Here is a 22,070-nt window from a genome sequence, read left to right on the forward strand (position 1 = left end):
AACATACACATAATCTTGCCTGTTTTCTCTTCCTTTCTGTAAAACTATGATCACCTTATCGCCGGCGTATATTCTCAGGTGGGTATCCCCGGTGGTAACCCAGTTAACTTTCAGTGCAATTTTCATTCTATGAAACTTCTGTTACTCTCTTCTCTCTAAAAGACAAGTGTCCTTTTTTTTTTTTGGTTAATACAGTTAAATTAAACAAAATTTAATCTTAGTTTCATTAAGATCGAAAGTATGTTTTCGCTCATGAAAATTTGCTGTCGAAATTCAGTAATTGGAATATTAGTATTATCACAAAAAATAAAATATTTATTAAAGAAATCTTAATTTCTCTTTATAAGCTAATATTTGACACTATATATACTTATTAATTCAAAAAGCAAAGTCTCACCCAAATAAAAATAAAAATTTAATGATTAAAAAATGACAACTAAAGTTATATAAACTTAATAAAATTAAATGCGAAGTTTAATGTCCATTAATTAGTAATATTCTATCCTACCTTAAATTATAAAACATAATAAACATTGGGTTTTGATATGCAATTCCATTCAATTAATCCAATTTGAATTACAATTTAATTGATAATTTTTTTTATACAATGATGAAATTGAAATTAAAATAACAATACTATTACTATGACAATATTAATACATGATTAATTTTCTTTATGTTTTGAAGTTTCTATTCTATCATTTACATATAACAATTTAATTATGTTCCCTCAAAAAAAAATTAATCATGATTTTTTTAAAATTTTCTTTTTAGTTCCATCCCTTTTATTGATTGATTTTCTTTTTTTTTTTTTAATTCTCACTCTCTTATTTATTTATTACTATTTCTTAAATTCACATCTCAAGGCTTTGAAATACTATGATTAATAAAATATGTAAAAATAGATAATAAAATTTTGAGCACAGGAATTGGACAATGAAGTACACGGCTTCTCTAGCAGGCAGTGTCAAAAATTGGCGTTTTGTGCCATCACGCGCTATTTTCTTGTAGAAGGACCACAGATAGATACTTGGAAATTGGATCATTAATTGCAACTATGAACCGACCTTAATGAATTCAGTTTATCTTTCATTAATTTTTATACCAATACTTTAAATTTGTAAACTGTATTTTTTGGTTTGTTGAAAAAGTTTAAAGTGATTTTCTAAAATTATGCCTCAATCTAATCTGCGAAAAAACAAAAGAAATTTAACCAAAATTCGAATTTACTTAAATGTTATTTTCTTTGCATCAAAATATAAGTCGTTTAAAATTTTTGCAAATGAGTTACGAAAACGATTAATTTCTCCGGAACGACTTATATTTTGAGATAATATTATTGCTCTAAATGACTTATTATTTTAAATAGGGAGAATAATTTTTTTTTTAAAAAATGCTAATTCGGTTTTCTACAAAAATAATCAAACTGAAATCAAAAATCGAAATTCATATTTTTAATTGACAGAAAGATTAAATTAAATATTTTAGACATTTTATTCCATTACATCGAAAGTTATACCAGATTCAAATCAAGTTTAACATTGACTAAAAAAAAAAAGAAGAAAAATACTCCTATAATAATTATTATTTTTTACATAAATCCGATAATCATTAATAATAATATTTAATGGACATCAAATCATGATTTAGGAAACGAGAGGATCTCTCAAAAACATTATTAAAATTGGGCTTCTACATGATATTATTGGTGTCTCTTGTTCTAGACACCGTTTGTAAAATTACAGCCTCTCTCCTTTTTTTTTTCCAAAAAAAAAAAAAATGGGCATCATTTTCTTGTTTCAAGTATATTAATTAAAGAAAAATTCCTCTTTCTCTCTCTTTCTGTATTCTTTTATATAATATTTTTTTTATTACTAGTAGACACAGATTAAAATTTGAATTCACAATCCACAATATCAATTCACCTTGTTCTTTCTAAAATAAAAAGATCAAATTGAATATTTGGATATGATTATAACATTTTTTGTGATATATGCAAAAAAATTATGATTTATTTATGGATTTTAATATCAACAAGTTAGGGTAAATTTGTACATAATTATTTGGAATTGCCAAAGATTTGATGATTTAGGTAAAAAAAAGAATAGCTAAACCAAAAAAAAAAAATGTCGCAATTCAATTAATTTGCCTTGTCAAAGATATGGAAGTGAATGCCTACCTTTTATATATGTAAGACTTTTAATTAATTTTTTAAAAATGAAATTTAAATATGGAAGTGAATGCCTACAAATTGAATACTCTGGCCGTTCTTTTTATATAAAACAAAACTAAATTTTCACTAAAATTAAGAAATGGTTTAACCAACTTTTTTTTAAATTTACTTTATTTTTTCTTTAATTTCTCCCCTAATATCAATGTAATCTAAATTACGTTTCAATATTAAATATGGTTTTAAATGCTTTGTTGAAATGAAAGGAATACAAATGATTGAAAAAAAAAAAAAAAAAAACTGAAGTTTATGTTTCAATCTTTGGAGAAAAAAATTTTTTGGCACTTATTTAGGAAGGTTATGTAAAAAAATGAAAATTTGTGCTTATTTAATTTTTTTATCAGCCTTTGGTTATTGGAAACGTGTTTTAAATATAGCGTAATTTTTCAAATATTTGAACAAAATTTATAAAGATACCTTCAATATGGTCAACCTAAAAATTTTGGCATTTTCCTAGTGTTCATGTCGTCCATACAAACACATTTTTTTTGACAAAAAGTAATGTGAAAATAACTCATTCTCTAAAATTTCTTCATATTAAATGATCGTCTATTAAGACAAGGGTAAAATAAAGTATACCGATGTGACCTGAATAAGAGCACAATCATGAATAGACATTTAATGGGTTGATCCATAATTAATTAAGTATTTAGCTTAACAAGTCTATTTCTCTTTTCAACGCGTGTACCTATATCCTACCCAAGGGAAAATGGATGATGATTCATGAAATGTAGCACAAATTTGGTATGCAAATGCTATGCATCTATTCAACTTCCAAGTTAGTATGAATTTTCTGGCAAAATCCATTTTCTAGCACTTAACTAATCAAATTTTAGATAATTAAACTTTTAATTTTTTTTATCGACATTAATTACAAGGATTAAGTGACCATAATCATACAAGTAAACACACATTTGATTTCACTGAGATTTCTATTATTTTTGTTAAAATTAGATCCTTAAACTCTCATCATTTTTGTTTTTTTGAACTGCTAATTTTTTTTTGTGATAATATTTTTACATATTACCTCATTATTAAGTTTATTTCTAATTGTTAATGACTTAAATTTGTCATTTACTCTCAGTCAATTTTGGGGTTATTCTTTATAAAAAGAAAAATTAAAAGGTTCAATGTCAGCAAATAAAAGTTGAAGAGTTTAAATATACGTATTGCCAGTTTTATTCTTATTTTAATAAATATTTAATTTAAACAATTATTTAAAAACACTTGTTAGTAATTTGGTGCTAAGCTCAGCCTTAAAAAAAAAAAAAAAGAAAAGAAAAGTTGAAACATGAACTTACTGAAAGGATCATCCAGTACCAAAAACTATATATATAGAAGTACTGAAAATTTAAAATTAAAATTTGGTTCTATTATGTTAAAATTAAAATTGAATTGCAAATCTTAAAAACTGAAATTATCAAATCTAACCGTAAAAATTATGATTATACTCCATGAATAAAATTGTATCATAAGTCTTAATAATTAAACTGACACAAATCAAACTGATCATCGGATTAGATTTTTTTTTTTTTTTTTTTTGGTTGGATTTATTTGTGCTGAACCATAGAAAAGACAAAGTATTACAACGTTAAAGCCAAAATCCAAAAAAAAAAAGAGAAAAGAAAATTATTAAATTTATTTTAAACAATTAACCTGCTATGAGCTAAATATATCTTATGTTATTATAAGTCTTCATCTTAATATAATTTCAAAAGATAAAGAAAATTATTAATTTATTTCGGTTTTGATGTAAAATATTTACCCTTATGATAATTTTGAATAAATAAATTACTAATTTTGTAATTCTACAAAGTTGAATGATTTTTTTTAAAGAGAAAACCCACATTAAAATGTAGACAAATCCTATATTAAAACCATAACAATTTTTGTGTACTTAATTGAATGAGTTAAACATAATGCAAATGTGTTTCTTAGAATGAAAATATAATTTAAAATTTTGTTTTAAATAAAAAAATTGGTCCTCCCTGCGTCTTCAAAGATTTGTTCATTGATAAAAAGGTGAATGTGGAGTAGGAATATGACAATTGAAATGAAACAAAAGAAATAAATTAATCAAAAAAATGGAAAAAAATTGAATTCGACTATTAATTTATAATATATGATTACAATGGAAAGTCCAATTGCGAGATTCCAAAATGGTATTGGCCCAAAAACAAAAAATTAAAATAGAATTTGTTTTTCTAAAATTTACAGATGATGTGCCTGCCACTCTTTAAATAATTGAACCGCACGAGCTAAGAATTTGGTGCATAATTTGGAATTTTCCGTTGAGTCTTTGTCTTAATTCCCAACACAAATCAAGAATTGTCTTTATAAGCAGCTTCTCTGTGAACAAGTGCCAATAAATTTGGATACATAAGTCAATTCAAGAATTTCTAGCTTGCCACCGATTTATGCTCTAACAGTTCGCTATATATATATATATATATATATATAAAACCCATTGATTAGGCATTTCCAATGGCTAAGCAGAACCCAAGTGAAGAAGAGAACAGCTACGACAGGAAAGAGCCAAAGCAAGGAGATGAAGAAAACCCATTTGAGGAATTGGAAAGAGCTAATAGAAAGCAATATTCTTTCAACTACACGGAAGGAAGTGTGTGGCCAAAGAAGAAAATTTTAGTGAAAAAGAGAATTTTTGGTTTCCTGGTTACTTGTCTATCTTCTCTTTGCTTCTCTCACCAATCCAACAACAAGGCTGTAACCAAAGTCCCTACTGTTACTATGCTCATTTGATCTTGCGCTAGAAAATTGCTTTAACTGTTTGTATGAAATGGTGAATGTGAAAAGATCAAGAATATTAGTATCAGTTCACAAAAAGAAAAATCCTAGCTGTAGGATTTATGTAAACATTTAATTACTAGAAGACAAGGTACACTTAGACAAGGTTTATGAAAAGAAGAAACGTGTCTATTGAAGAAATGGAAGCCAACCCATATCCAGCTATTGCTTGATAGAAACATTTCTGAACTCCGTGGACCCATTTCTCTGTTTTGCTCTTCAAATAGCCAATCCAACAATGAAAAAAAAGCATTGGTGGGGCAATACAACTCTTAATTAAAATTTGAGTGACCAAATTAATACAAGGCAGAAGGGTAATCTTTATATATAAGTTATTTTGGTTTGTTATTTTGTCTCAAAATATAAGTCGTTTTGTGTATTTTAAAAGTAATAAATGACATTTTTTAATGTTGTCATTGTTTACACTAAATACAATAAATACTTCACAAGCAACTATTAGTTTTGAAATAAAAGATAATTTGATGAAATTACCCTCGAGTTTGTTATAATATAAGAGAATTAATTACTTCTTTAATCCTTATGTAAAAACTTTAAACGATTTATATTTTGAAATAGAGATAATAATTGATAATTGTAAATCGTAGTAATTAATATCTAAATCTTAGGAAGTTTAAAAATTTAGTGGGAAATGGTTGTCCAAAAAAGGGAAAAAGGGGGAAAAAAGGGGCCAGTAGAGTACATCTGCTTGGTGGAATCCTAATAGGTCCTGAAGCTTGAGTTGCCTGCCTAAATAAAGGAATAGAACCACATAAAATTTCCCAAAAGTAGCATGTGCAAAAAGAATTGGTTATCCATGTCCAAATTCAATTTCCTAGAAAAAGAATTCCCAACTCTTATGATCACAAATTTTTGTGCCATTATGAAAATTGCCCCCGAATTTTATAATTCCTTAATTTAGGAGGAAAATATATGCATTAAATACATGTTCCCACAATTAATTATTTTACTTCACTTTATCACATAATTAATTATATATTATGTTGAAAAGGATGACAATCATTAATTTTTAACTTAAAAGAAATTGTTTTTGACATCATCATGTTGATTGGTCATGGTTAATTTGATTCAAGCTAATAAAAGTAATTTATGTACATAAAAAATTTGACGTCTAAAATGAATTCTATAAGGATTGAAATACACTCAAGTAATTATAAATTAGACCGGATCAAGGTTGGTTCGGGTTGGACAAGTTCAACCAGATTCTTAATTTTTTATTTTTAAATATTTTTACATATGTGTGTATACATAGCAACAAAATAATTTTCAACCCAGTTTTCTAAAAAAAAAAAAGGTTTTTATTAAGAAAATTAGGTTTTGTCTGATTTTATCAAGAAATTCTAGTTTTTATTACCGGTTCAACCTGATTTTCTCAAAAAAATTCAATTTTTTTTTCCAAAATTGGTCCAAGTTGATAATGGAATCGAACAACCAATTGGTTTTAATTTAACCGGTTCAACCGGTCTATCCGATCCAATTCCAACCATACTATGTATGAATATTCTTTTAATTTATTTGAGATGATACAAAATCCTAGCATATGAATCCTTTTAATAAAAAATTTTAAGTCTAAATTCTATATAAAAATTTTAACCAAAATATGGATCCTACCATTGTTCATGCCTAATCGAAAAATTTTTAACTTGACTAAATTTAATTTTATTATTGTGTGACCAAGTGCAATTTTAATTAATTGTTACTTAATCTCGTTCCAATTTGTTTGTTTTAATTTAATTTAGTTCTAAGTATGAGATTTCATCAATCACTACTTGATTTAATTTAAATTGGGGTCTTTTACTTTAATTTAATTTTAGATTTGACTTAATTTAATTCAAATTAGATTGTCTAATTAATTTGATTCAAGTGTGACTACTCAATTGTTACTTTATTTGACTTTAATTTAGATATCTTAATTTAATTTAATTTTTAAATATGATTTAATAGAGTGCAAATTAACCATTCAAGTTATTGTTTATCTATATACATTAAAATTTATATGTGGAGAACGTCTAATTAATTTGATTCAAGTGTGACTTACTCAATTGTTACTTCATTTAACTTTAGTTTAGTATCTTAATTTGACTTGATTTTTAAATATGATTTAATAGAGTGTAAATTAACCATTCAAGTTTCTGTCTTTATCTATATACATTAAAATTTATATGTAGAGAACGATCAATAGACTTATCATAAGAAAATGTAGAATACGTGTCAAAATGATTTGTACAAGGATTGATCCTGCGATTTTACTTATACTCATGCCAAAATGTATACTTATATATCATTTGAGTTATAACTTTCAAGTATGACATAATCAATGGTTACTAATTTAATTTAATTTCAGGTATAACTTACTTTTATTTGGATTAGATTTTCTAAATTTAATTTGTTTCAAGTGTGACCAAGTGTGATTTATTTAAGGGAAAATAATTATTTCATCCCTGAGGTTTGCCATAATTATTTAAATAGTCTCCGATATTTATAAAAATATTTATAACATCTCTCAGGTTTACTTCGTCTTATTAAATAGTTCTTCCGTCCAAAAAACACACTTTTCCATTAATTTTGAAAGGAAAAGACGAAATTGTCCTTTATAAGTTTTCATTATTTCGTCCCTGAGGTTTGCCATAATTATTTAAGTAGTCTCTGATATTTTTATAAATATTTATAACATCCCTATGGTTCACTTCCGTCATATTATTTGTCCGTCCAAAAAACACGCTTTTTACTATTAATTTTTAATAGAATGACCAAACTACCCTAAATCCTCTAATTAACATATCCTTCCTTTCAACTCATTTGCTTTCCTTCTCACTCACTCACAAAAATGGTATAAACAAATTCCATAGAGCTCAAAGAAGAATGAACAACATCTACTTGAGCATCAAACATGTTCATGTACTTAATCTTTGTATTTGCATCCAATGCATTACTTTGCTCAATAACCTCAGCAATTAATCCCAGAAATAGCAACCATATGCAAAATCTGCCAAAAAGAAGAACAATATAGCAAAGCAAAAATTTACACAGCACATTTAGCTTAATCTTGTTCACTTGAAACCTGACACCACCATTAACAAATGCCCATGTAAATTTTAAATCATAAATTGTAAACTAAATTTAAAGTAATCACCCAGTTTGATTTAAACCTAAAATTGAACAAGCAGATTAGAAATTTAAAAATTTATCCAAAATTTAGATTAAAATTTCTAAATTTTGGGTAAATTTAGAGGATTTAGGGTAGTTTGATCATTTTATTAAAAATTAATAGTAAAAAGTGTGTTTTTTGGACGGAAGGATAAAATAATATGACGAAAGTGAACCTCAGGGATGTAATAGATATTTATATAAATGTCAGGGACTACTTAAATAATTATGGCAAACCTCAGGGACGAAATAATGAAAACTTACAAAGAATAATTTCATCTTTTCCTTCTCAAAATTAACGGAAAAAGTGTGTTTTTTGGATGGAAGGACCAATTAATAAGACAGAAGTAAACCTCAATGATGTTATAAATATTTGTATAAATGTCGGGGACTATTTAAATAAATATGGCAAATCTCAGGGACAAAATAAGTATTTTCTTTTTATTTAATTGTTACTTCATTAAATTTTAATTTAAATATCTTAATTTAATTTAATTGTTAAATGTGACTTAATAAAGTATAAAGTAAACTTAAATGAGGTTAGCCTAGTGGTGAAGAATATATGCAAAGTCAATAGATTAGATTTAGGTCATTCATTCAATCCTTTGTTTTTTTTTTTTTTTTTTTTTTTTTCACCATTTTACCACTTTACCTACAAACAAAAAACTTATTTTCGTATTTGGTAGTTAAATTCCCAATATATGTTTAACATATACTTGCTATTACAATAATTCTTATATTTCTAATTTATAATTACATTTTTACTTCATCTAATTTAACAATCTTTATACACACAAAATTCTAGAGAATATTCATAATTTTTTTATGCATTTCACAACTTAATTATTATTTAATACACTTATTAGCGTAGTGAAATTTATATGTAGAACTAATTTTCAAGTATAACAAATATGACTTATTTAATTGTTACTTAATTTAATTGTAATTTGAATATTTTAATTTCATTTGATTCCAACTATAACAAGGTATAGCTTAAAAAAAATCAAGTTAAAGGAAAATTAAGTGACATGTAACTATTTATGTCTCATAAATCACTAAGACACTTGGCAGAATATGATTTGTTAATTGATGAGGTAAAAATAAAATAAATATCTAGCATGTACATTGATAATGTCATTCATTCAATGCTTTGTTTGGAGTTATTAAATGATGAAAGATAAATATTTGAAATTCAAAATTTACATCTCTTTCTCTCCATGTCAAATCTACCAATTTTAAGTGAGAATGAAACTGACATTTGACATATTAAATTTGGATAAAAGTGTCATTTTAAATGCCATAATCCTGGATCACCATGATCCAAAAACCTTTTCCTTTTGAATTTTACTATTCCCTCCGTTTTTTTATATAGAAAAAGTTTCTATTTTGGATGTTCTTTTTATATAAAAATTTTACTTAATTTGATAACTTTAGGAACCATGCCAATGTGAAAAGTTTATCTTACCATTGTTTTAGTCTTTTGTGAAGCTTTTAGTTTGGGAAATTCTCAAGATAGTTATAGATGAACATTTAATGTGAAGAAGTTTTGGAGAATTGGTTTTTTACATCAATTTTTGTTGAAAAAAAAATATGCTCATATAGGTGATTTGATTGTTGACTAAAATGGAGTTTGAATAGAAAATAACCACAAAATTTTTAGATTGACCACAATGAAAGGAATCCTTATGGATTTCGCTCGAATATTTGAAAAATTACGCGATATTTAAACTACGTTTTCAATAGCTAAAGACAGTTTGAAGATTAAATGAGCACATATTAAAAGTATAATTAAAGATTTAAATATAATTTAAGGCATACATTGATATTAGAGAAGGAATGAATAAGATATTATGGGTAAATTAGGAAAGAAAATGATGAAAAAAAGTTGATTAAACTACTTTCTTAATCTTGGTAAAAAATTAGTTGTTCCTATATAAAAGGAAAGGAGGGAGTTTTTATATTTGTTTCTTTTTAGTTTTCAATTGATTAAATGCTATAATGTAAATAAGTAATTATCCTGTGGGAAGAATTTTCATAATTAAACTTCAAATTTAAGTTCTTTGTTGATCCTTGAACAACATTTATTGCATTTAATTAATTCCAATGTATATCACTTTTAATTCTAATGACCATTTATTAAAGAATTGATTGCTGACTAAATGCTCAATTAGCGTTTCAATTAGCTTATAAACAAGAAGATTACAAAAGAAAAAGATGTAACATTAAAATTTAAATATACTTTAGATAATATCATGATTTATACTTTAAAGAATTATATAGTTTGTACATTAAAGAACTTATATATTCTTAACTATGATTTATACTTATAAAAAAAAAATGTATTAGCTATGAAACTACAAATAACATGGAAGTACGAATTTAATTAAAAAAAACCTTTAAGATTATTTATGTTATGGATTTTTATTTAATTAAATTAGAGAAGTTATGTTCATAAATATCTTAATTTCAACTATATTATTCATATATGATTTATTTATTATTTTCTTTAGACAAATTAATAATTTCTCTTCAGTTCATATAATATTATAATATATTTATTATAATACATGAAAATATAGAATATTTTTTAATTGAAAAATGCATTTTTTATTTAATCTAATTATAATCACAAAAACTTTCTAACTAATCAAACTCTAAACATGAAAAAAATACTAACTAATTCAAATATGTATAATAGTGTTTAATAGAATTACTGTTGCAAATAATTTGCACTTATTAAATTATAATATAATATTATATTAATTAATTATTATATTCAATTTGATTATTCTTATTAATTTTTTAATTTCATTACACATATTATGGTTATATTTATTCCAATTGGCATTGTTATAGATTTAGTTTAAAATTTTAATAATTATATCATTAGAGATTTCTACTTAATATATATGCGGTTTATGTGTTCAAATTTATGGTACCTGGCCACAGTTCAAACTTATAGACAAATAAAAAATTTTTGCTCCTAGAATTTTCAAAAGTTCATAATAATCAAAAAATAAAATTCTCTTCGATACAATGGGTTCAACTTTGAAAAATAATTTATCTACATTCTAAAAAAATATAACTATTTATTAATTTAATCAATTAATATAAAATAATTCAAACATTTTATTTTAATTACAAAATACTAGAATATTTAGTGTATATGATCAAAATTATATATATATATATATATATATCATTTCAATTAAATAATAATTTTTAGAAATTAAAATTTTAGAATGTTATAATATATATTGAATTTTTAGATTTAACAAAATATAATTTAGTATAATTGCTCTTCATGAGATTATTCTTCACTATTTTATATTATATTTAATAGTTATGCATATCTTTACTTCATAGATGTAGTACATATTACTGTTATATATATATAAAAGTTACTCTTAACGATTTAATTAGTAGTTTAATATTTATAAAATAAAGCATATCATATAATTATATATATTGTGCGTACTGTAAAATTGAATAATTATATTGTGCGTACATATGAAAGATTGAATAATTATATAATTGAAGGACATGGATCAATATGTATATATATGAATTTTAAGAAGTAGTTTATCAATATAGACTATATAGTATAGCGATATTTACTAATTCTATAGAATAAATATATGCATGACATACATAACTATAACACATGGTTTATTTCATAAAATATTAATGTACTAATTGAATCATAAGAATAAATATTTAGCATATACACTAATTATGTGAAGCAAACGTATATACATTTATGGAATTATAAGTGATGTTTAAATCATGAAATATTAAAATAGTAATTAACTCATAAGGAACAATTATAATAAATACTATTTCATTAAATTTAAAAAATTAATTATACTCACATGGTAACACCTTCAAATTTCAATTTCAAAATTGATTTGACTTAAATCAAAATATGATAATTCATGTATCAATATCTGTTTTCGTATCTTATAATCAAAGTACAATTTTTCAAATATTTTGATATGAATTAATTAATATAGTAAATTAGTAAATAACTATTTTTTTCTATAGAAAAATTGACGATACTTAATTAAAATGCAGTTTTTAAGAAAAATTCTGATAATTTTATTATAATTTGTGGTTTTTTCATTTCAATTGTTATGAAGTTTTGGGAAAAAAAAATGCGATAGCCATTGGGTGGAACTTTCAAATTTGTGATTGAATGCAAGATAACGAAGATACAGCCAACCTATTTCAACCTTATTTATCAATTTTATAATCATCAAATTTTAAAAACTTATTTTTATTTCTTATAAAAAATAAAAAAAAGAGGAACATTAACTTGTTGAACAACAACCTATACCAATTGGAGTTGTATTATATATATATATATATATAAAACAAAGAAGAGTAGTGCTACTAAGCTAACTCCGGTTACCGTCTCCCCGTAATAACAATTCAAACTATATGTGGTGATTGATCGATCAAAAAATGGATAATAATAAAAAATAATTTTTATGAAAAATATTTAACAATTTGAGACTAGTATGTAAATTGGAAAATTAGAAGAGGATGAAGAAGAAGATGATAATGGAGGAATGGTTGTAGAAGAGAGAAAAAAAGTAAATAAATTAAAATGCATTGGACATTAATACTACATTGAATTTTAAAATACCATTAATAAATTCATCTATTAAGAGAAAATTAATGGAGGACAAAATTGTCTAGTTAACTAATTAATTTTTATTGAAATATTAAAAAGTTCAAACTACTATTTTACTCTTTGTTTAAGTCAGCTCTGTGCTATTTTTGATTGGTTCATAATATTTATGATGTAATTCATGTGACAACTATACGTCATCTCTGTTTCTTTACAATATTAATTAATTTAGTATAGTGCAGAAGCTTAACCTCCAAGTTTTCCTCCCACGTTATATATACACAACAATTGAAACATAAGAACCTCACACAAGCTTAGTAAGTGAGAGAGAGAGAGAGATGGATAAGAAGAAGCAACAGGAAGTGGGGTCCAACTCCAGCAACAAGGCCCCAAAAGAAGCATTTTTCCCAACAAAAGATGGAAGTGTTTTTCCACTAAAGAAGAAGTTAGTGAAGAGGATGGTGTTCGATTGTTTGGTCCATTCCACTACAGCAAACAAGCAGCAGACAGCTTGTAGCTGCTTTCTAGACTGCAAGAAGAGCAAGCCCATATTTCCAAACCCTTAGATTGTATCTATATTGCCTTTAAATGTATGGCAATAGTGTATATATGTGTCTTCCTTTATATGTTCTTTCTAGTTTCGTAAATTAGATAGTTTTTAATTATGAAATGTACTAATTTTCTCTCTAATATTATGTTTTCTACACTTCTTTGGCTTTGCATTCCAATCTTTATTTATCTTATGTTATTTGTTTAAACCTAATCAGAACAAATTCCGGTAATAATATGTTTCTCCAAGTTAAGAAAATAAAAAAAATGAGAGTTGAAGTCCACGCCGGGGACAGAATTCACTAAAGAGAAGACAAAAAATCGTTTCCTTGCAATGACGCGCCATACAGAAACAAGATCGTCTTAGTTGTCTTGAAGGGAAAAAATCCAAAACAGTTGCTGAGATGAAAACTGTAAATCTTTGTCATCTACTTGTGACGGCATTGGACAGTACTAGATTGTCTGGTCGGCCACTTCTCCAAATTTTCTTTCTGCAATTAGCACTTAGCCAAAAGTACAAGTCCATTAAAATCTCATTACAGGCCACGGTGATCGGTCTACTCTTTCATTTGTGTCTTTCTTTTTTCTTTTTTTAAAGGACACATTTTTGTCTCAATTGCTTGAAAAATACACATCTAGTTAAATCTTATAAAATTTATTTACATATATTAAATGGAACGAAATGAAATAAGACTAAGACTAAGTAGAATAAGATTAAACTGTATGAAGTAATTTAAAATGCTTATAAAGTATCTAACCCTAATACTTAATCTAATTAAATGATATGTACAAAACAGTAAAAACAAATTTTAGGTCTTGACCATTAAAATGAAGTAATTATCTCCAAATACCAACTGCACCACTTACAAAAGAAATAAGAAAGAAAAATGAATATATAAACTGAAAAGATTGAAAGCACCGGCCACCAGCTGTTTAAGCAACCAAAATTCCAGCTAATGTAATCCAATAAATTTCTTCTTACATAATTACTGTACAAACTTTGACTGTCTTGCAATCTTATATATAGAGCTATAGGATATAGATTTGGGTAGACTGGAATCATGACTCCAACTATATATTAAATCAATCAAAATATAAATTTTTATTAAAAAAATAGTAATTCTAACTATACACTAGAAAAAAAAAAAAGATAAAGTAGGAACAATATTTAAAAAATTAATAATTTTGTTGATTTTGTCGATAAAATTATAGATCTAGTCTAGATAAATATTTTTTTAGTAAAAAGTGATAAAAGAAAGCGATTGATTGATGTATGCGGTAAAAGTATTTATCAATGGTCTTATCATAAATTTTGATCAGAAAAGGAAAAGCAAAGGAAAGGAAAGCTTCTATTGCTACCACATGCTTATGGTATGAGGAATATTGGAATATTTGAATTTTTCCTCCTTTCCGTAATTCTTTTGCATCATCCAAAGACCAAAATACATAATGCAGGATTAAAGGTGAGAAAATTGATGCACTACGATAAAAAGTTATAAATAAAAATTATATTAAGAATATAATTTCATCGAATAAAAATTGTTTTAGAAATACAATCTATATTTTAATTTATAAAATATAATATTTTATTATAATGAAATTCATAAGTAAAAAGTATATTATTTGTATATACTCGTAATTTAATTTGTTATATATATAATGTAATATTGTAAACTATTTATAATACGAAAAATTTTAGAGAACAATATTAATTTAATTATCAATAACTAAAGATATTTTTTATTTGTAAAATAAATTAATAAATTTGTAAAAAAAAATGTTTACCTAATATCCAAAAAAAGTAGAACAAGTATTCAAGTCAATTAAAAAAATTAAAATAAAATTTAATAGAAAAATAATTAAATAAAAATATTTCACAAAAGAAAATTATAATTTTTACCCTAATTGTCATAGATAAAAAAACTAGGAAAAAGAAAACTTTTCTGTTAACTGATTGTCCTAAAAACCCAAAAATCAGAAAATCAAATTATTTTTGAAAAACAAAGGAAACTACAATATTGAATAATTTTGTTCTTAAAAAAACTCTAAATTGAACTAAAACAATGGCATATGCATAGATTTAATATATACTCGTTTTCAATCCATTTAATTAACCCAAATTTATTTTAAATGAACTTTTATGAATTTAACACCCATAAAAATCTGGTCGCTTCTATCCCTAAATGCAACTGAAACTCTATTTTTTATGTTATGATATTTTGAGACATGAATGAAAATTGTCTAATCCTGAACATTCCATTATTTATATATATATATATAATGAATATGAGGAAAATATATAAAATAATGTTATTTTTTATTAAAAAACAATTTTTTTTTTTTTTTTTTTTTTTTGGTTTTTCCTCACTTTGATACGCTATCATTTGTACACATCAGCAGCAACAACTTCAACGGTATCTTTCGTACACTGCAGAACTACCGACCTACAACGACACGACAAAAACTTCTGGACAAATTGAATTTACAACGCTCTATCGCCATCTTCAAGGTTGTTTCCACACCCGCTATCCAGGAGCGTGCATTCACGACTCATCAACGCTGTAAATGGGTAAAATTACGTATGAGGACTGTGAACTAGGGCTCGAGGCGGGCCTGCAGGGATGAAACCCAATTAAAGTTTCAAATATTAGGCTTACATTGGACCCAACAGCTTAAATAAGTTTGAACCTGAGCAAGCTTTGGGTCATTCCAAAAATAATTCTAAATATTTTCTTATACTTAGATTTTTTTTTTTTTTTATAAAATTTTAAGCAACTGAATTGAAATTCAAATGTAAGCACTTGTTATTACACCAATAGTCCGTGTGTGGAAAAAAAAAATATAAGGGAGATATAATTGCCTTTAAATTATAGTTAAATTAATATATGAAAAAATTTATTTTCAAAAACTAATAATGAGGTCCCTAATTAAAATAATGAGTTTCTAGTTAGTAGTATCTGTATTTTCATTATTGTGAGTTTGAACTGAAAAATGATTAATAAAAATAAATATCTATGAATGCAGAAAGTCTGTAATTAATGTGCATATGTATTTAGTAAAAAACTGGATATTTCAGTTACAAAGCAGGACAACTAGTGGCTCGGATCGTAATTTGATTGAAGTAAACGACAAAGCTTTTCTCATTTATAAACAAGACCTGTCTTTTCTTGGAAACTTCATATTTGAAGTCTGAAGAAAATTATTACCAAATCAACCAACATTATAATTGGCAAGTAACGTCTGGATGTAAAAAAGTGACTGTAGGAATAGGATGTGTTCGATTTGGAAAGGTAAGACTGTGTTTGGGTTAGGGATTAAAGAAAATAATGAAGGAAAATATAAAAAAAAAAAAAAAAATTGAGAGCAAAATAAAGAGGGAAAATGATTTGATGAATAGTAAAATTATGAGTATAAACCTTTTTTTTTTTAATAAAAATACAATAAATGGGGGTAAAATTATAATTTTAATTAATTTTCTCCAACATTCCTTTGAAATTGAAGATAAAATGATACGTGGATCCCATCATTTATTTCCCTTTTTCCATATTTTTTTCATTCCCAAACAAGTGGAGAAAAGAAAATTTACGACTGGGAAGACACTACAAACTAGGCTAGGACACAAGAGTGGTTTCCCATAAAACAGGAGGCTTCAAAAAACAGTGGGCAAGTTCGCTACATAAAAAAATCCTAGATAAAACTAAGAACCATATTTAGCCACGTAAACATCCTTGCAAGAGACAAAATTGAGTGACGCAAGGAGTGACATCACTTTTCTTCCCTGCCTTACATCATCATCAGCAACTGCGCATGCTCTTGTACAGTACATACATGTCTTTAAATCCTTACTTGACTAATTGTCTTCTTCTATTTTATCCTAAATTTTAGCACTGAACTACTACTAGCTACCTAGTAAAACAGAAGAGGATGAGTAGTCAGGGCAACGCTGACAGTGGTGGTCGAGACGGTCACCAAGGTGGAGCCGTTCAGGCAGTGCGTTCTCCGGCTGTGAGAGAAAGGGAAAGGAAAGGGGAAGGGAGAAGGCCAATGGCACCACCTAAAAGAGGAAGTGTGATGAAGCAGATTGTGGCTGATTTGTGTGAAGTTAAACTTTTCGCCTTTGATTCGAATGAAGCTACTTGATTAATTGCTCCACATAGTCATTGACATGATATCTATGTATGCTTTTCGTATATACTTTTCATTCCCTTTTCCTTTTCTCGTGAAATGTGGTATTGAGGATCGAGCACAATGGAGTCAGCATTTTGCTAATGACAACAACAAAATTAAGTACGCATTGTTTCCATCTCTCGATAGAAATCAATACTGTTACTGAATTATGTATTCTACAGTTATTTATTTTTAATTATGTGGTGTGTTTGGAAGTATTCTTATTAAGAATTTTATTCTATTTTATTATTTCAGTATAATATTCGCAATTCCTAAATTCAAAGCAAATTTAATATACGAAATAATAATTGTTAATTACAGTATTCACTAACTACATTTAAAGAAATCAAAGTAGATTACCTATATGTGATGTGATTCAAAGAGCTGGCTATGTATGAGTGTCGAAGAAAAACAGTAAAGGGTATCCTTTTGGTAGCAAAGCTTTGGTCAATGTTACTTCCTTTTTTCTCCTGCAACTTGTTTTTTTGTTTCTTCTTTTTTGTTTTGGTGCTAGTGCACTGATGTTTTCTTCTTTTCTCCTTACGACTTGTGTTTACTTTTCTTTTTTTTTTTTTTTTTTCACGTTTTAGTGCTGCAACACTTGGATGTTTTTTATTTAACTCTTTCGGTTGTTTTGGTGCTATGGGAGTTATCTTTTTTTTTTTTTTTTTCTTTTTGTAATGGTTTAAATGCGACTTAAATTAACCGTGTTTAGTTAGACTATTTTATTGTAAAATGTTATTCTTTGCAACCGAAAATAAATTATTAAAATTCATCCTTAAATTAAAATTGTCCCCTAAGTTTAATATGAGTAAAATATCATAATAAACTTAAATCGTCGGCTTTGTTTCCTATTATAAAAAAAAGGGACAATTTTTGAAATTATTTCCTTATTTCAAGGGTTATGACTTGGATACAAATAATATCCACCGTCTCCAATTTTCGTCTCCTTTTCTCACTTTTTTTTGTGGTGGTCACTTAATCTTTCATATTACTCATACTTCTATTTTGATATACTTAATATTTATATTTATATCTAAAAATATATTTGGTTCAATGTAGCAGGTTGAAGTATATATCCAAACTCCTAATATTACAGACAAAATCCGCGGCATTAAATATTTTGAGGACATTAAGATTTGTTACAGTGAAATTGTTCGGCCTAAATAGAGCCATCTATCACAACTCTATCTCTATTTCATAACACGAAGAAAGAATCATAGCCTTTCATTATTTTTTTTTCACCTTTTTTTTTATCATATTCATTAATAGCTTTGAGGAATACTTCCAATTTTGCTTATATGTTTTCACTAACTCAAAAAATGCATTGAACTATTGTTTAAAAATATTATGTTAATTTATATTAATTATTACAGCATTATTGAAAACTCATATGGACGAGAATATTCAAATTTAAAATCACTGTAATTCTCAAAAAAAAATTAAAATTAAAATCACTGTTTTCTCACCTTTAAAAGAAATGAAATTGAAAATATCAAATATATATACGTAATTAATATCATTTTAGCCACATAATTTTCAATTGGTTGATTTAACAATCAAATTTCATTATAATAAACCAAATAAAAATCGAATCAAATCACTGAGTTGGACCAAACCGGTTCGAATTAAATCGGAATGGTCTAGAAGCTCTAGATTTCTCCTTTCCTTTTCTTTTTCTTTTCTTCTTCTTCTTCGGCGACACGCCTCTCCTCTCCTCCCTCTCCTTCCCTCTTGTTTCGGCCATCTGAGACAGTCGAATCACGCTCTCCTCGTCGTTGCGCCACCATTGTGCTGCAGTTCTTTCCCCTCTCTGTTTCCATCTTCAGCGGGCGCAGCAAATTGGTGAGCTGCGATCCCTCTCACTGGCGATCGACGCAGCTGCCCCACCTGCCTCCAAACGCTACTCAATGTCACGTTCTTTCCCTGCTCACGAGTCCAGTGAGCGCTGAACACGGAGGAACTGCAGTTTTTTTTTGTAATTGGTGGCGACAATGACGGCGATACTAGACCCCTGCCAAGCCCGCTATGACTGAGTGTAGGGCCAATCTAGCGAAACAAATGCCAAAAATGAATTCTTGAGCAAAATCTGAGCTAGATGGTGTAAAGAGAGCTCGATTCCGAGCACTCACGATTTTTCGGCCACCGTGTATGGTTGCCAGAGGCTGCGGTCCGGCGATCGGCCGGCGAGTCTATAGCATGCCCCAAGAGACAAAATGATCTTCTCTTTGTGCAAATCATAGAATCAGAGATTCTCAATCGGTACGCTCTAAGACTTAGTTCGTCATTTTTGTTAAAAATTTCAAACTTAAATTAATTGGTTAATTTAGTTAATTTCGAATAAATAAGTAATAGAAGGACTTTGAAATATTCAGTTTTGAAGTTTGTGAAAATAATTGGAGTTTTTAGGAGATTTGAACTTGAGATTCAATTGTTAGAAATTGTGATTATATTAGATGATTGATAACGTAAGTTAACTAGAATTGATTATTGTTGTGAATTAAAATCTAGGAAGTTTAGTTTTATATGACTATGATATTGAGCCTTATTACCTCTAAGTGTAAATCATGAATCAATAACAAGTACTTGGTTATCTTTATTAACTTGTGATTTAGTTGTTAGTTAAAGAATGTATAACCTATAATACAATTGTGGATGAGTTGATCTTGGATCCTTTTGGTGCAATGATGGGATGGTGTTAGTAAACTGTTCATAATTAAAAGGGAATGAACTATTAATCAATCGATTATTATGTTGTTGTAATTATAAGCATTTTGGATAGGCTAATAATGTGAGGTTTAGAATTTTTTAGAATGATTAAGTGCATATATGTGTGTGTGTGGTGGTTAATGAATAATGGTTATGGTAGACGGGATTAGTTATTGTGAATTGCCAATGGACGGGCTTGAGAATTTATTATTGAATTATAGTTTTAAGCGGGTGATTTAGCCCAATTTCTAGAGAAGGTTCTGCTGAAGTTTCGCTAGAATCTAGGCTAATTATATATAATAATTAAATTAATAGGTTTATTTGGATTAATCTTATACCTTAATATATTTAAAATTAAACTCTTTATTTATTTATTTATTTATTTATTTACTTATTTATTTATTTTTAAGAACCGATTATTATAGTATATTATTATTTAATACTCTTGTATTTATTTGAATTGGTATATGGATGTTTATTTGTATTCTTGTATGAAAATGTTTACTTGATTAATGTGCTTGCATTTAAAAGCAATGTTTGATTATTTGTGTTGTGACATTGCTATGCCTTGTTTATATGGAGTTGAGATGAAGTGGGTTACCATGGGTTTGTGAGGACGGTCCTGGAAATGATGAAAATGTGGAATTTGACGGTCGACCAAGTATGGAGAGATCGCGATCCCGTGTGCACCTGATGATATGATATGGATGATATGGAAAACCACAGGATGGCCTCTTATTCGTATAAAAAAGAAAAGATAGAATGGAAAAACAATGAGAGGGTCGATCAAATGAGGATTAGACCGGTCGACCATGTATGGGGATCGGTTCCCTGATGCACATGTCATTAGAGAATGGGCCATGTGGGAAGACGACTCATAGGGGTTTCGGTGACACCACATACCAATTTTCACATGATTATGTGAAGTTGTTAATAATTTTGAGTGCTGTTGTATGCCATTTGTATGACTGTCAACGTGATCATATAACTAATTAGATGACTAGATTGATATATTTATGCATTTGTGTGAATACATATATTGTGCAATAATTATTATTCCTTATAAAACTCACATATCTTGTTTAACTTTTCAAGAAGTAGGTTCCTCTTTATTCTGAATTAAGTTCTATTTCTTCACTGTAGAGTTAGAAAGAAATTTTTCTAGTTGCAGTGATTATTTTGCTATATAACTATTTGTACAAGAACTTATTTATATCTGTCTGTTAGTGAACTCCGCAGTTGTAGGGATGAAATCAATAAACTAATGAGGATGTTCAATTAATTATTTATGAAATGTTTGAATCTGTTAGCCCATATATCGTATTATATTTGGCCCCGAGCTATAAATTGTTTAAGATGTTAAATTTTTCCAAAGAATAATAAAATTATGAGATTTATAGTGCATGACAATATGGGCCGGATGTTTGAAATAGACATAATATAGTTAAGTTTTGTAATTTAGGCTTACTACAGGCCTCGGTGGCCTTAAACTTACCTAGGCCCTAGTGCCGGTTTTGCCCATGGAAATGGGTCGTGACAAAGTGCAACTTTAACTAATTCTTACTTAATCTCTTTCTAATTTGGTTGTCTTAATTTAATTTAGTTCTAAGTATGAGACTTCATCAATCACTATTAGGTTTAATTTCAATTAGGGTATTTTACTTTAATTTAATTTTAGGTGTGACTTAATTTAATTCAAATTGGATTGTTTAATTAATTTGATTCAAGTATGACTACTTAATTGTTACTTCATTTAACTTTAGTTTAAAGATCTTAATTTAATTTGATTTTTAAATACGATTTATTAGAGTG

General features: G+C 26.9%; 1 long non-coding RNA gene across 1 annotated transcript; it reads left to right on the forward strand.

The window, feature by feature from the left end:
• Positions 1-16,982: 16,982 nt before the first annotated feature.
• On the forward strand, positions 16,983-21,326 carry LOC149493537 (uncharacterized). Its single transcript, XR_016322394.1, has 2 exons — positions 16,983-19,811; positions 20,841-21,326. It is a non-coding gene; the product is annotated as an uncharacterized LOC149493537 (long non-coding RNA).
• Positions 21,327-22,070: the final 744 nt, after the last annotated feature.

This window comes from Jatropha curcas, chromosome 9 (genome assembly GCF_041381405.1).
Source record: "Jatropha curcas cultivar XTBG-Jc1 chromosome 9, XTBG_Jcur_1.0, whole genome shotgun sequence".
In the NCBI taxonomy this organism is placed as follows: domain Eukaryota; kingdom Viridiplantae; phylum Streptophyta; class Magnoliopsida; order Malpighiales; family Euphorbiaceae; genus Jatropha; species Jatropha curcas.